At 53.7% G+C, this 16,305-nt stretch overlaps 1 protein-coding gene across 1 annotated transcript in view; it reads right to left on the bottom strand.

Annotated features, from left to right (window-relative positions):
- The window catches only part of MYOM2 (myomesin 2), a 63,729-nt gene extending 63,277 nt beyond the window's left edge, over nucleotides 1–452 (bottom strand). Inside the window, exon 1 of the mRNA XM_061404051.1 lies at nucleotides 352–452. The gene's annotated coding sequence lies outside the window, so the exon portion shown is untranslated. The remainder of the gene's footprint in view (nucleotides 1–351) is intronic.
- Between the last annotated feature and the right edge of the window lie 15,853 nt (nucleotides 453–16,305).

Below are 16,305 nucleotides of genomic sequence, written 5' to 3'. Positions count from 1 at the left end.
CTTCAAACCTGCCCTCTCTTGCCAGAGGCTCTCATTTCTGAGGCTCCAGAAAATTGCAGACATCCATCAACCGACTGGGGAACCTGGAGATGCTGCAAAATCCAGGCGAAGGTGCGAGGGCTGGAACGGGCTCAGAAGTGCCTAACAGCACAGAAAGTTTCAAATCCTGGCACAGAAACTCAAAGTTTGACTCCAACTCTTGGCTGACGTTTGTCTGCGACGAGTGGACTGCTCTGGTTCACGTTTCTTCCCCCGACACCCACTGGGAGTTTGAATGCGGTCAGCTCCTACCCACGCCTCAGTCCTCCCTGCCCAGCCTCCCACGAGCAAAGGAGAGAAGAGGAGACTCACCGCAGGAGGGGCTGGCCAAGGGGAGAGGGTTCACAGGGCCGCAGGATCTGCTGGGGCAGCTAAGCACGGCTGCCTCCCGAGGCCCGGCCGCGGTCCATTTATGGCCGAGGAGATGCTATTTATAAACCCCGGGATGCCTGGCCCCATGGGGCTACCTGTGTCCTAAATCATTAGCCTGATCTCAGGAGGGAAAAAGTCCAATTCAAGTTGGAAAAATGGAAACGCTAAGAGCATCCGCCCACACTCAACAGGTGTACCTTTCACACCCAGGAAACTGAGGCAACTGACCCAGAAAAGGAGCATGGGCCCGACCCCCTACCCACCCGTCCTCCCTCCCTCCCCGACAGCTTCCCTCTGCACAGGGGTCCACAAACCTATTTCCAGCACTTCTGAGCTAAAGTCTCCCTGGTTCATGAGCAGACACCCCGAGACAGCTCTCTCGTGGAGAGTGGACTGCAGCAAACACTGAACCGTTTGGGCTCCAAACCCCGAGAAGGCTCTGAGCCGTGGGTGCAGGGAGGTGGCCTTGGTGGAGACAGGGGAGGTTCTGGCTGGGTTTTTATTTCAGAGACGACTCCAGCTGGGGGTTTCACCCCAGGTTTCATCCTGGGGTTAATTTACCCAGAACTTCCACCTAAAAGAAGACCCATGCCTAGTCGGCAAGTTACGTCTTATTTATAGTTATTACCACAGGCGTGCGTGGCATCTCATCCGCCCAGATGACTGCACGGTGCCCGTCGTTTCTTGCGGCCCAAGTCCAAATATAAATAACACACGACTGGCACGATCGAGCCCCGGCTGCCACCTGGCGCCTGGCGCCGAGAGGAGGGGCAGCGGGGGACCCCCGTCTCCGAGGCCCCACCCAGCCGCAGCACCAGCCCCCAGGCTGCTGGGCCAGGGGGGCCATGTCCCCATCTGTTGAGTGGTAAGGATTTCTCAAAGTTATAACACAGGGCCAACACTGATGCTCAGTTCAGAGAAAGCTGTTTGAATGCTTGAAAAAAGTAACATAATATTCTAAGGGTTTTTGTTAATTTCCGCATATTCTGTCTCAGAAAGCAGCAAAAGAAATGTTTCAACACAGTTTAGAGAACAGGTGTCCAGCTGGCCAGACGTTGATGACTGTCTTACGTTGCAGAGGACGAAGGCCCACTGAAAGGAAGCTCCAGGCTTTGGCGAGAGCAGGAGGCCCAGGGCCGGGCGCAGTGGCACCGGGCACGCGTGTTAGCCTTCACCTCTGCAGAGGGTCCCCACCAGCAGATGCTGCCAGCAGGGGCCCTGGAGAGCCGGCCCCAAGCCCAGAACCCAACTTTTCCCCCAGGCGGGTCACCCCTCTCCTGCTGAAGGCTTCGCTTCTCACTGAAGAATGTGATCCTGACATTCTTACCGCAGCTTACCAGAGCTGACCCCTGCTGGGTCCGTCCTGAGCCTGGAGACTGGGTGCACGCCCTGCAGATGCCACCTGACAGGCTACACGATGGGGGACAGGGATCTGTGCCCATCACACCCCCTGTGCATCCCATTCCCTTCACGTTGCTGGCCAGCCTGCATGGGGGCTGCAGGCTTTCCCCTTGGGCTCTGCCTCCTGGACTCTGCCCCCTGGACCTTGTCCTCGGGACACAACCATCCCACGAGGCCACTGCTCCACTGACGCAGGCGTGTCCTAGAAGAGCTCCACAAATACCTTACCCAGGGACCCTCTGCTGGTCCAATGCAGGGGTCCTCTGCTCACCCTCGCTGGGTCTACTCCCTCAGGCTAGCAAAGCTGAGGGCTTCCCCCTTCCATTTTATACTTTGCTCATCACATTGAGCTTATAAAGGTACAAGCCATAAATTTGCTTCCTCTGACAGCAAAACTTGGTTTCTGAAGAAATCATGGCCAAAAACCTCCCCAATTTGATGAAAAACTTTAATCAATGATCCAAATGGAAAAACTCCATCGACATTGCTTCCAGCAATGCATACATACACCTAATTACCACTGGGAGTGAAAACACCAGCTTAATATTCAAAAAACTAAGATCATGGTATCTGGTCCCATCACTTCATGGCAAATTGATGGGGAAACAATGGAAACAGTGACAGACATTTTCTTGGGCCCCAAAATCACTGCAGACAGTGACTGCAGCCATGAAATTAAAAGATGGCCTGCTCCTTGGAAGAAAAGCTATGAAAAGCCTAAAGTGAAAGTGAAGTTGCTCAGTCGTGTCTGATTCTTTGTGCTCCCATGGACTGTAGCCTACCAGGCTCCTCTGTCCATGGGATTTTCCAGGCAAGAGTACTGGAATAGGTTGCCATTTCTTTCTCCAGAGGATCTTCCCCACCCAGGGATCAAACCTGGGTCTCCAACATAGTAGGCAGATGCTTTACCATCTAGTCACCTAGACAGCATATTAAAAAGCAGAGACATCATTTTGCCAACAAAGGTCCATCTAGTCAAACCTATGGTTTTTCTAGTAGTCATGTAAGGATATGAGAGTTGGACCATAAAGAAGGCTGAGTGCAGAAGAATTGATGCTTTTGAAATGTGGTGCTGGAGAAGACTCTTAAGAGTCCCTTGGACAGCAAAGAGATCAAACCAGTCAATCCTAAAGGAAATCAACCCTGAATATTCATTGGAAGGACTGATGCTAAAGCTGAAGCTCCAATCCTTTGGCCACCTGATGCAAAGAGCCGACTCTTTGGAAAAGAACCTGACGCTGGGAAAGATTGAGGGCAGGAGGAGATGCGGGTGACAGAGATTGGGTGGCATCACCGACTCAATGCACATGAGTTTGAGCAAGCTCCGGGAGATGGTGAAGGACAGGGAAGCCTGATGTGCTGCGGTCCATGGGGTTGCAAAGAGTCGGACACGACCGAACAGCTGAAAAACAGCAACAAAAGTACTGATGGGATTGACAGCACATTACTTCAGAATCAAAACCTCACTGAATATTGGAGATACAACAATAGAACATAGCAAGATAAAATACAGAGAGGGAAAAGATGGGGAAAAATAAGAGCCTCCGAGGCTGCAGGATGACTTGAGGCAGGTAATACATGTGGTCCCACAGGAGTCATTAGGGTCCCCAAGGGAGGGGGCTGGACGGAAGAAAATACCTGAAGAAATAACCAGCACAATGTTTCTAAATTTGCTAAAACTCTGAACCCATGGATGTAAGAAATTCAGCAGACGTGAAGGTCAAGAAACGTGAACGAAGCTCCAGCCAGCCACGTGGTGATCCACGAGAACGGCTTCAGACAGGGCCACGTGGTGATCCAGGCACTCAAGGCCAGCAGTCACGATCACCAGGACGGCTTCAGACAGGACCCGCTCTGCACAGAGGGGTGAAGACGAGAAGAGCTTTTCATGGAGACAGTGGGAAGGGGGGTCTCAGCCAAAAGCAAAAAACTTTCAGAAATGTGGGTGGCTCCCCCGCACACACACACAGCTGGGGCGCTATGAGTGGGGTGCCCCTGCCTCAGACCCAGGGTGTCGGCGGAGCCCGGGGGCCCTGGTCTCACCAGTAACCAGGCAGCATAAGCCACCCCCCACCCCACCAGGCTGGGGCCTGAGGGGCCTGATCTAAACACAGCCCACACAGACCCCGCCACCTCCTTCTCCACCGAGCCAGCTAGGTCTGCACAGAGGGCTGCCTCCTACCCTGCTCCCCCACCTCCCTCCCGGAACCCAGCCCCTTCCCAGGTGCTCAAAGGGTACAGGTGTCCCTGCAGCCCCACTGCTGCCCCTCCTCACCCCCCAGCCTGCCCCCATGGCCCCAGTGTCCTTGCGGTACCACCCCAGCCCACTGCTGCCCCTCCCGACCCCTGGCCCCAGCACGGCTCAGACGTCCTTGCAGTGCCCCCTCAGCCCACTGATGCCCCTCCTCACCCCCCGGCCTGCCCCCACGGCCCTGGCGTCCTTGCGGTGCCCCCCCAGCCCCCACGTGCTCTGCCAGCCTCGCCCTCCCCCCGCTCCCGGCCGCACGTGGCCACATTCCCCGTTTATCCACTTTCCACCGCCCTTGGGCCTCTCTGTCCACCTTCCACGGCCGTCACGTCACTCACCAGAATAGCCCTCAGTCCCCCGACCCCATGTCACCACCACCAGGGGCTGTGACCCGCCACCTCTGCCACCGTCTAACCCCAGGGACCACCATGAAGAGACGGCGCGGCTGCCCTGGGGCATGGCCACAGCCCCTCTCTCCCCATCTCTGCCCGCTTTACCCCACGGACTCCCTGCCTGGGGGGGCAGGTACCCGACATGGACGCCCATCCTCCTCGGCAGAGTGGATGCAGTCATAACCTCCATGAGGTGAAGGCTGAGCCCAGGCCCCTCTGCTCCCGCTCCACGAGCCACACAAGGCAGGGACCCTGGGCGCCTCCCCCAGGCCCACCTGGCCATGCACAGTCCTCCTTGACACGCCCCTCCACGCCTCTGTCCCCCTCCAGGGCAGAGCTGGGCCCTTCCGCCAGAACCACCACTGTCTGCACCCACACGTGCCCTGGCTTCCCCAGGCCAGGCCCCGTCCCAAGCAACAGCCTCGGGGTGCAAACCTGAGCCGCCACCCCAACCTCGGAGAGCCCGTCACGCCTTAAAGACTAGCGTGCCGATGTCCACCTGGCCATGGCGTCCCGGCTGGAAGGCCCCAGGCTGCCCCCTACTTCTGCTCAGCTAACCCAGTCCAGTCTCCACCTCAAGCTCCAGTTTTCGGGCGCCTCTCCCTGACGCCGTCTAAGTCAGGTTCCTCTGTCATGTCCCCTGAGAGCCCTCACCGTGGTTTGTAAACGTACATGTGCAGTAACCGGGGCGATGGTCTGGCCCGTCCATCTACCCTCTAGCCTCTGAGCACCGTGTACCCAGCTGGCCGTGAAAACACCTCCAGGCCCGCAGGGAAAACACACTCAACAGAGAGGTGCTTCCTGAAGAACGCACCGAACTAGCTAACAGGCCTCCTTCAACATTAGCAAGACACGGAGGGGTGACCCGACCCGCGCTCTCCCTGACATCAAAGAGCGGGTGCCTGGAGCATTCCTCAGCGCGTCTGTAATGGAGCCCGGAGTTTTTCCATATTTTGTAAATCAGAACTAATCCTAGGAAACCTGGCACCAGCTCCCGGCTGCATCTCTTTCAGGGTCATGTGTACATTCTGTTCAGCGTGACCTCTACCGCGTCCCTCCCTGAGATGGGGGTGTCAGAGCCCCCAGGGCCTCAGGTGGCCTGCAGCCCAGCTTCCCCAGGGAGCTGATGTTTCCTGACTCGGGAGGTTCTTCCCAATGAGCTAGAGAATAAAAGTTGTCTCGGCAGGTGGGAAACCCAGAGAGCCCCCACAGACCCACGTGGGAGGGGAAGGGCTGCCCTGAAGTGGGTTATGGTTGTCAAGGCAACCACAGACTTCTATGTCTTGGTAAAGCTCGAAGTTATAACTCAATCCTGAATGCAGTATTCATGGCTGTGTTTTTAAGCTGAGGACTGCCGTCTGACCAGCAGAACTGTACCCTGTGGGCACTTCTCCTAGCCCACTGTCCCCCACACCCAAGGACCACCCCCGGGACGGGAGCTGGTTGGCACCTGCACCCTCCCTGTGACCGAATTGGGCCTCCGCCTCGTCCCAGCTCAATAAAGACGTGTTTACTAACCGGGAGAGCATGGCCTTCGTCCTGTAGATTCTATTTACAGGCTTCTGTTTACAGATATGGCCCTCAATTAATGGGAAGTTTATCTCCACCCTGTCACTAAATAATCACAGCAGGGCCAGAGGAGGTGAGAGCTACCCAGGGCACCCTGAGCCCGTTGTCAAGGGCACTGGCCGCCGGCCTGGTTTTCCTGTCTGTTAATCTGCAGCTGAAGCTGCGTGCCCTGGGCACAGGCTCCGCTGCCCGGGACTTGGCTTCCCGGTAGGAGAGCGAGACTCGGATTAGATGGTCCTTGTGTAAGCCTCGATTTGCTGTGACTTCAGTCCTGAACGACAGCACCCGGGGAAGAGAGCACGGCCCCCACGAGCAGGGTCCCCCGCGGCCAGGCCCGGAACAGGATCCAGGAAACAGGAATAGAGCCCAGGACGCGCCTGCCAAGAGGATTCCACTCCGTAAGCGCATCATGGCCTGGAGCTCACCAAGCTCACCGCGAGCGCGTGCTTCTAAAGAAGCTGTTGTCACAAAACAGAGCGGGTGGGAAGAGCGCTCAGCTGGCAGGGCCGCGTGTCCTGTGCGCGGCGGAAGCTGGCCGTGTGCCCTGGCTCCAGGGTGGATTGCAGGGGGCACAGACAGGCCAGGGCCAGCCTCAGAGGACCCCCAGGGCTGGACAGCACCGGCTGTCGCCGGCCAGCCCTTAGCTTCCTACAAATGCATAAACAGGTCCAGACAGGCCGAAGGCTGACGGTGGGACCTCTGGGCCTCTGTGAGTCTGTGGGCCACTTCCTGTTCTAAACCTCCCTTTGTGTCCGTCTGTCCATCTGTCTGTCCCACCATCTCTCTGGAGCACGCTGACCACAGCACCCTAATTACAACCAACATACGCTCACCCCACGAATGGGGGCCCAGACCTGCCCCATGAAAATGAAACCCCTGAGAGGCACACTCCGTGAGGATGACTTTTTCTCCAAAAGACTCTCATTTTCCCTTCCAGCCGAATATAAAGCTGAGCTCACGGAGCTTTACTGTCTCTCCCGTGAGCTCCTGCACTTTATTTTTCATGCCTGTGAAGAGCTGTCACAGGATTACCTCGTTCAACTTGAACTTCCCATGGTGCTCTTCCTGATAAGGTTCCTTTCATCATCACAGACTATTGTACAGAGAAGACACTGAGAAACAGGGTGCAGATAATGCCCCGCTGCTGAAATAGCCCAAGTTCATGCAACGGCTATTTACATAAAATTCTAACTTTGGCCAATTGGGAATGAAACTGCAGACCACAGTGCCTAGGATCTAAGAGTACTCAATTACTCATAAATTAAAAGACAACCGTCCGAAGTCTAATTTGGCAATGATTTTAGAAATTTGAGCAAATTATTTTCAAAAATGTACATAAATAAAGCTATTGCTATTCTACTCCAGGAGAGGCATAAACCACGTCTCATTCTCTTTTTTCTTAAACAACTATTCCTGGGGCTGGCAAGAACAGATGCTTGATAAATATTCCTTGATTTGGTTGTTTAGAAGAAAATTAAATGAACTGAGTTAAGAATTGTAGTCAAGGCAGGAGTGGAACCTGCTTTAATCCTGTGAAAAGTAAAGATACAAGTATCAACTCTTGATTTGTTAGAGGTACAAATGAAATAATGTTAAAGTATAAAAAAGTAACAACATATAGACATCATTACTATATGTGTCAACATATAGACATCATTCATTACTCCATTGTAGTTTATAAATTCAACATTATGTTTGACTCTTGATTATCTGCAGACTATCAAGTACTCCTTGAGCCCAAGATTTCTTGAACATTTTAATCAAACTTTTTGGACCCCCATGTGCCCTTAAAAATATCCCAAACAGTTCTTACTTACATGGGTTATGTCTACCTATATTTACCACATGAGAAATTTAGTTAACTTTAAGGTAACGAAATCTAACCCATTTTATGTTAACACAAATAACGTATTTACATAAAATAAATATATTTTTAAAACAAAAAAAATAGAGTGGCACTTCTTTATATTTTTAAGACTCTCTCTGACGTTTGGTTTAAGAAAAGTCACCTGGGGCGTTCCTCCGTTCAGTTTGTTGCAGTCTGGTTCTTGCCTGGAATATGTGGAGAAGATCCAGGCTCTCGTAGACACAGTGCAGGAGAGGCAATCTTCACAGCCTTTTCAGAAGCGAATAGTTTTTTCTTTTACTGCAGTCAGATGCTCTCTGGTAATTTCTTAAAGCTTCTTTACAACAGGGAACCTGGAACCACAGCCACCACCTTACACGCCTGTTACATCCTGTGATCTCTCTTGCAGCTTTGACGCACCATCTGCACCCCACAGTTTGTGACATCCTGTGTTGGCCATTCAGAAAACAAGAGTTCCCTGAATTTACACAGACCTTCCAAATTCCATCATACAGGAGCAAAAGCTCACACTGTTGATACACCCAACAATCTCATCAGTGTTATGAGAATGACTCTTGATGCCCAGGCTCTGTAAGCGGCATCAGAAACCTCCAGGTGACTCCGGACCACGCTCAGAAGTGCTAAAGCCGCGAACCATCCATTGAAATCTTGACCAAGTGCATATTCAGCTTACATCCACTGGAGGGCGCAGCAAACCGGCAGAACCATCCAAAAATTACCAGTTCCATCAAGAAATTTGAAAGCGTTTTCTAAGAGGAAAAACACTAAATGCAAATTTAAATAATTGTATTACCAATCATCTTTTTCACTGTGGAAATAAATTATAGTAATCCTAACATGGTTCCAGCTAGTCACAGTAATTTTATCTAACCAAAAGCATATCAGTGTAAAAAAAATCTCCAAGTTGAGTAACGTCAGGTTAGTTATTTATAGTAACTCTTAGACTGAAAATATGTTTTTTAAAAATCTGAAGATGTGTGTGCATGTGTGTGTACACACACTGGGACAGTTAATTTCATGTGTCAACTCAGCTAAGCCATGGCACCTAGATATTTGGTCAAACACCCACGCAGCTGTTCCTATGAAGGTCCTTTCTGGAAAGGATTCAGACTTAAATCCGTGGGATCCGAGGGAAGTGGATTATCCACAGTGTGGGTGGGCATTGCCCGATCAGTTGATGGCCTCCATAGGGAAAGACTGAGGTCCCAGAAAGAGAATTCTGTCAGCAGACCACCTTCAGACCCAAACTACAGCCCTCGCCTGGGTTCCGCCACCGCCCACCTGCACATCTGGGGCTTGCCGGCCTGCAGTGGTGTCAGCCGGGTTCCTACCCTAGCTTGGCTCTTATGGGGATTTTCTGTGTTACATCCTGTTGGTTCTGCTGAGCGGCCCTGGGAGCCACAGGGACCTTTCAAAGCCCACACCCGCCCCCAGCCCTTGCACCATGCACCTCCCCTGGGCAGGCGCTGTGCATGCTTGTATTCAAATGCCAGAGCCCCGACCCACAGAGGCCACACTAGGCCGGGACCAGGAGGCCCACGGGAACACACTGGTGCTGGCTGCACTCTAAGGGCTGAGCAGGGAGAGGCTGGAGCTGGGCTGGGCTGCTGTCTTGGACACGGTGTTGGAGGAGGGAAGGACCAGGTCAGAAGAAATTAGACATCCTTTCTCAATGTTACATGAACTTGTGGTTGCAAATGTTAGCATTTCCAAGAGCCTTCCACTTAAGGTTCCTGATTTCTTATATTCTACTGGCCTCTTTAATAACTCTGGGCTGTTATTTGGGATTTTCCTAAAGGTGCCTACTACAGCAGGAATCCTCGTTTGCTCACCCCTTAGGGTGGCTTTCACACACCACAGTGCACATGCATGAAGGGGCCAATCGTGTGTCACGTTACGATCAGAAATGCATGTCGCTGGAGGATTTAATTTGTCCTGGGGTGTGCGTCACCTTTGAAAGTAGAGATGCATGTCAGTCCTTTAATTAGCAACCATCTATTGTATGAATTCACTTTAAATAATATTGGATGTACATAAAAGGGCTTCGCAAGTATCTTATGTGCCCTGGTCTATGTTATAGTAGCTGTATAATTTAGAACTTTCTGATCTTTCCCCAATTCAATGTACCGAGTATTTAGTTCACGCTGGGCTAAGGTGTAATGTCTGCAGTTTTCCACCAGATGGCGGCAGCGCGGCCCGTCACAGTCTGGGCTCAGGCCCGGGATCTGAGGCAGACCCGTATGTCCTGGAATCGTCCAGTCGCAGGTTTGAGAGGAGGCCTGGGCGTTGACCCCGGCTCGGTCCACCGCGAGAGTCCAGGTCCAGAAATTCAGGGGGTGCAGTGGACTCGCGGTGCTGTAAACCACGGCCCAAACCGGAAGAAACCGAACAAAACTGTCACCCACTTGAGAGTTAACCAAGTGAGGCTCCAAAGACGTGCAGGTTTGTAGAGACCCACACGGGAATGGGTATAAATCATCTTCCTAAACAGAGCAGCAGCAGCAGGCCAGCCGCCCCATGATGGCCCCATCTGCCAGTGACCCTGCCCGGGTTCTCTGCCTCCAGGGCTGCGTCCCTTGTGTTAAATGTACTTGCCTCTGTGACAGGTGGTTTCAAGTGTCACCTCTGTGGGCCTCGGGGCCACCCTGATGTCAGATTAAGCAGTGTTTTCGGGCGTGTCTGGGAGGCATCATCCCACCCCCCGTGTGGACGGAGCAGGGTGGATGTGTCTCTCTGCCTTTCTGCCCGTGCCCAGCCTCTGTCCTGGGCTCCCCGGGTTCCTGGCCTTGCACTCAGACAGGGGTCTGCCCGGCAGCTCCCCACTCAGGCCCCAGGCTGCACCATCGGCTACGCTGGCCACCAGCTCCCAGAGGGCTCATCACCAGCTCCTAAGCTTCCAGCCTCACATGAGCAAACACCTTATGATGGATCTTTCTAGAAATAGATATAGATATGTGTATGCTAAGTAGTTTCCGTCGTGTCCAACTCTTTGGGACCCCATAGACTGTAGCCCACCAGGCTCCTCTGTCCCTGGGATTCTCCAGGCAAGGATACTGGAGCAGGTTGCCCGTCCTCCTGCAGCTCCTGCACCACAGGCAGTTTCTTTACCACTGAGCCACCAGGGGAGCCCCAGGTATGTATGTATCAGTTCAGTTCAGTTCAGTTGCTCAGTCGTGTCCGACTCTTTGCGACCCCATGAATCACTGCACGCCAGGCCTCCCTGTCCATCACCAACTCCTGGAGTTCACTCAGACTCACATCCATCGAGTCAGTGATGCCATCCAGCCATCTCATCCTCTGTCATCCCCTTCTCCTCCTGCCCCCAATCCCTCCCAGCATCAGAGTCTTTTACAATGAGTCAACTCTTTGCATAAGGTGGCCAAAGTACTGGAGTTTCAGCTTTAGCATTATTCCTTCCAAAGAAATCCCAGGGCTGATCTCCTTCACAATGGACTGGTTGGATCTCCTTGAAGTCCAAGGGACTCTCAAGAGTCTTCTCCAACACCACAGTTCAAAAGCATCAATTCTTTGGTGCTCAGCCTTCTTCACAGTCCAACTCTCACATCCATACATGACCACTGGAAAAACCATAGCCTTGACTAGATGGACCTTTGTTAGCAAAGTAATGTCTCTGCTTTTCAATATGCTATCTGAGTTCAATATGCTAAGTTCAATATGCTATCTATAACTTTCCTTCCAAGGAGTAAGCGTCTTTTAATTTCATGACTGCAGTCACCATCTGTAGTGATTTTGGAGCCCAAAAAAATAAAGTCTGACACTGTTTCCACTGTTTCCCCATCTATTTCCCATGAAGTGATGGAGCCAGATGCCATGATCTTCGTTTCCTGAATGTTGAGCTTTAAGCCAACTTTTTCACTCTCCTCTTTCACTTTCATCAAGAGGCTTTTTAGTTCCTCTTCACTTTCTGCCATAAGGGTGGTGTCATCTGCATATCTGAGGTTATTAATATTTCTCCCAGCAATCTTGATTCCAGCCTGTGCTTCTTCCAGCCCAGCGTTTCTCATGATGTACTCTGCATATAAGTTAAATAAGCAGGGTGACAATATACAGCCTTGATGTACTCCTTTTCCTATTTGGAACCAGTCTGTTGTTCCATGTCCAGTTCTAACTGTTGCTTCCTGACCTGCATACAGGTTTCTCAAGAGGCAGGTCAGGTGGTCTGGTATTCCCATCTCTTGAAGAATTTTCCACAGTTTATTGTGACCCAGACACAAATGTGCATCTATGTGTCTGTATTGATATCAACATTGTCTATCCATCCATTCATCTGTCAAGTATCTACCTACCTATCTCTATACCTCCTACTGCCCCTGTTTCTCTGATTCAGCCTCCTTGTCCTCGAACTACGAATGATGGATGATGCAAAGATCACTGGGGGTGTGACACCAAACAGGAGGGGAGAGGAGAACATGTGAAATCAAACGCCCCTGCCCATCGTCTTGGAGGACACGTGTGAGCACGTGTGTGGGTGCAGGGGGAAAGAGGAGCTCTGACTTTGGTTATCCAGCTCTATTTCAACTCGCGTGTGCAGTTGCACCCAAGCACATGGACTTCCTGACAAGTGAGTCACAGCCTGAGGTTTGAGAACACTGATCCCAAAGACAGCTGATTCCTGCCGGCGTTAGGACTGTGTGGGGTGGGACCAGGGACTCACTGTCAGAACTGAGAAACACAAAATGAAGCAGCAGCTGCAGGTGGGCGGGGGCGTCCTGGCAGCCCCTCCCACCCCCAGCGTCCTGCAGCGGCTCTGAACCTTCCTCCGCAGACCGTGGGCCCCCTGTGGGTTGCAGCCCTGAGACTGAGTCCCCTTGTGTCCTTCGAGGACGGACACCTGCCCTCCATCCTGGAACCCAGGGAAGCCCGTGGCCTCCGTCCTGCCTCCGTCGTGTCTCTGCCCCCGACCCCAGGCCATCCCCCGCGCGTCCACACATCCAGGAGTTCCCCTCTCTCCTGGGGACTGTGAGTAACATGTGACCAACTTCCTGCCATCATGCAGTCACCTTTACAAACAGACTCAGAACAGGACAGAGGGGAAAAGAAGGTCACCCCCCTCTTGACATTAGTGAATTTAACGTCGGCTCTGGTGGGCACTGCTTTGGACTGACAGGAGGTGGGGAGAGTGTGGGAAAGTCGAGGCTGTGCTGAGAGGGGAAGGTGCCCACAGAAGCCAGAGGGAAGTGAGGAACCAGGGTGGATGCCAGGGCCCCAGTGAAGGCGAAGAGGGTGTGGGGGGCGGGGCCCTGGGCAAAGAGCAGGAGGAAAAGGAAGGGGTGACCAAGTCAGTTCAGTTCAGTTCAGTCGCTCAGTCGTGTCCGATCCTTTGCGACCCCATGAACCACAGCATGCCAGGCCTCCCTGTCCATCACCAACTCCCGGAGTTCACCCAAACTCATGTCCATTGAGTGGGTGATGCCATCCAGCCATCTCATCCTCTGTCGTCCTCTTCTCCTCCCACCTTCAATCTTTCCCAGCATCAGGGTCTTTTCAAATGAGTCAGCTCTTTCTATCAGGTGGCCAAAGTACTGGAGTTTCAGCTTCAGCATTAGTCCTTCCAATGAATATTCAGGACTGATCTCCTTCAGAATGGACTGGTTGGATTTCCTTGCTGTACAAGGGACTCTCAAGAGTCTTCTCAACACCACAGTTCAAAAGCATCAATTCTTCAGTGCTCAGCTTTCTTTATAGTCCAACTCTCACATCCATACATGACCACTGGAAAAACCATAGCCTTGACTAGACGGACCTTTGCTTACAAAGTAATGTCTCTGCTTTTTAATGTGCTGTGTAAATTGATAGTAACTGCTCTTCCAAGAAGCAAGCGTCTTTTAATTTCATGGCTGCAGTCACTATCTGCAGTGATTTTGGAGCCCCCCCCAAAAAATAAAGTCTCTCACTGTTTCCCCATCTATTTACCATGAGGTGATTGCAGGGAGAAATATCAATAACCTCAGATATGCAGATGACACCACCTTTATGGCAGAAAGCAAAGAGGAACTAAAGAGCCTCTTGATGAAAGTGAGAGAGTGAAAAAGCTGGCTTAAAACTCAAGATTCAGAAAACGAAGATCATGGCATCCGGTCCCATCACTTCATGGCAAATAGATGGGGAAACAATGGCCCAAGTCAGTTTACTGAGTTAGCATTCCAGAACTGGGCTGTGACGGGCTGGTGGTGGCTGAAAAGACAGAGGGGGTGGTCCGCCCCCCACCGCCCCCCAGCTGCCCTCACTCCATCTGCTGCCCCAGTCACAGCTACCACTTAGGATCTCCTATGATCCATCCCTTCCTACTTACACATCTCTATTATCCATCCTTCCCTAGAACCTGAACTCTGTTCAGGTTTAATGCATCTGAATTGTGCCAAGTAAATGATTAGTAACTGGACGGGGTGGGCGGGGGCTAGGGGGGCCCGTCCATTCCTCAGGGCCAAGGTCAGAGAGTGGCCTCCCTGACCGGGACACAGACCCCCCGGCCACGACCTTCTGAAAAGAACGCAGAGCTTTTAACTGCCGAGGACACCGCAGGGACGCCAACCCGCCGGCCTGGGGACAGGAGGAGATTCAGAGCAAGCAGCGGAGAGAAAGAGTCTTTGTCTGCCCGAGGGCCGGTTCCCATAGCCGCTGTGTCACAAAGGGCCATGGACACTGCTATGCTGTTTACAGAGGGGCGGGGCGGGCTCAGCGGGCACCAGGATGGCATAGAGCCTGCAGGGAAAAGTGCACAGAAGCACCCAGAAAGCTGGTGAGGCGTCCAGCCACCATCCTGGAAGTGGACAGAGCTCCCCTGGCCACCCTGAGGCCCCAGCTGGTTGCAGGTCCCCGGCCTGCCTGTCCCCCGACCTCCCTCCAGGACGGTGAGCCCCGGGGGCCCCAGGCCAGCCCCAGATTCTCAGCCACGCATCCCCCGACCGCTGCCCTGCCTGTGCGGCCTGTAGGGAGGTTTGCCCACAGCCGTGTGTGAGTCACCGCAGAGTCACAGCTCATCTGAAGGGCAGACACGCTGGGCTGTAAGGCGCAGCAGCTGTGGGACAGACGGGGCTGGAGCGGGGGAGGGGGCCGGACTCCAGTCCCCCAATCCCCTGGAGCAGCAGCCTCGGTAATCGGGTTACTCGTAGGGGCTCCGCAGGGGCCTGTACTCCAAACCTCAGTGGAAACCGGGCAGCCTGGCTTGGCACGTGTGGTCTGTTTAGAGCATCACACACCCCTGCAACCGCGGGCATGGGCAGGATGTATACTTCTGATACATCAGACTCTTCCTTCCATCGAGTGTGCAGCCCCAGTTACACCACTCCTGCTCAATTTCAGTGAGTTCTCAAATTAAGCTCATGAAGCAGAAGAGAATGTCTCCAGAGTGCATCAGAAACCCGCAGAGACAGCAGTGGCTTGGACTCGACTCTCACCGCGGGTGGGTGTTGCTGTGTGGCCCCGTCTGTCTGAAGGCCGGGGCTCCCAGTACCCACCGCTCCGTCCGAGCTCAGCACCAGGACCCGAGTCTAACCCAAGCAGGGCCTCCTGCCCACCAGGAAGTCCTGCGGGCACCAGCCCCGCGGAAGCGCCTCCTGGGAAGCTCCAGGCTGCAGCGAAGGGTGCGCTGTCTGCTCCCACCGTGCCCAGCTGGGCCCTGACCTTCCAAAGCTTTCATTAAGAAGGGCTGACGTGCATGGGCCCGTCCTCTGTTCCTCCAAGACACCTGCGTGCTCCCACCACTCGGGGCATCCTTCTCAGGGGCCTGCGAGCCACGCCTTCCAGAGAAGCTTGAGGAAGGCTGGCTGGGCCTCCGGCCCTGAGGGAGGCGGAACCCTAACTCAGCAGCTGCCAGCTTCAGACGCAGCCCCATCGCAGTCCAGGGACCGGCCCCGGCGCTGTCTGCTGCCCCCTCCCACCCCCTGGAAGGCACCATGACCTGGCTGAGCCCCACGCTGGCTCCTCTCGCCGTGGGTGGCGCTGAGCAGAATCTGCTTTAATGGACGTTTGTCCGTTTGTCTTCGACTGGCTCCAAAGGCCAGGAAACTTGCGCTCACGCCTGAGCCTTGATGTGGAGGAGGGACAGCGGCCCCCGTGACGTCCTGGGTGAAGGGGGCAAGGTGCAGACAGACCCCAGGCGTGCCCCTGGAGACTCCCTCTGCACAGAAGAGGTGTGGAGAGGCCCGTCCACCCGCAGCCATCTCCCGGGTGTGCTGGGAGGAGGAGCCTTTCAGAGGTTGTCCACGGTGCTCCGCCTGGTTTCGGGCTGGAGTCGGATGGGTGCACCAGACACGGGCTGGGTGGACGAGGTCTCCATCTCTCTTGGCTCTGACCCGAATGCTCGAAATCTCCAACACACCCCAAAGTGCCCCAACCACAGCCCGGCCCCGCACTGCACAGGCTGTCCCTCACCCCACGTGCCAGCCCCGCCGCCC

This window comes from Bos javanicus, chromosome 27 (assembly GCF_032452875.1).
Source record: "Bos javanicus breed banteng chromosome 27, ARS-OSU_banteng_1.0, whole genome shotgun sequence".
Taxonomy (NCBI): Eukaryota; Metazoa; Chordata; class Mammalia; order Artiodactyla; family Bovidae; genus Bos; species Bos javanicus.
This window is presented reverse-complemented; position numbering and strand designations above follow the sequence as displayed.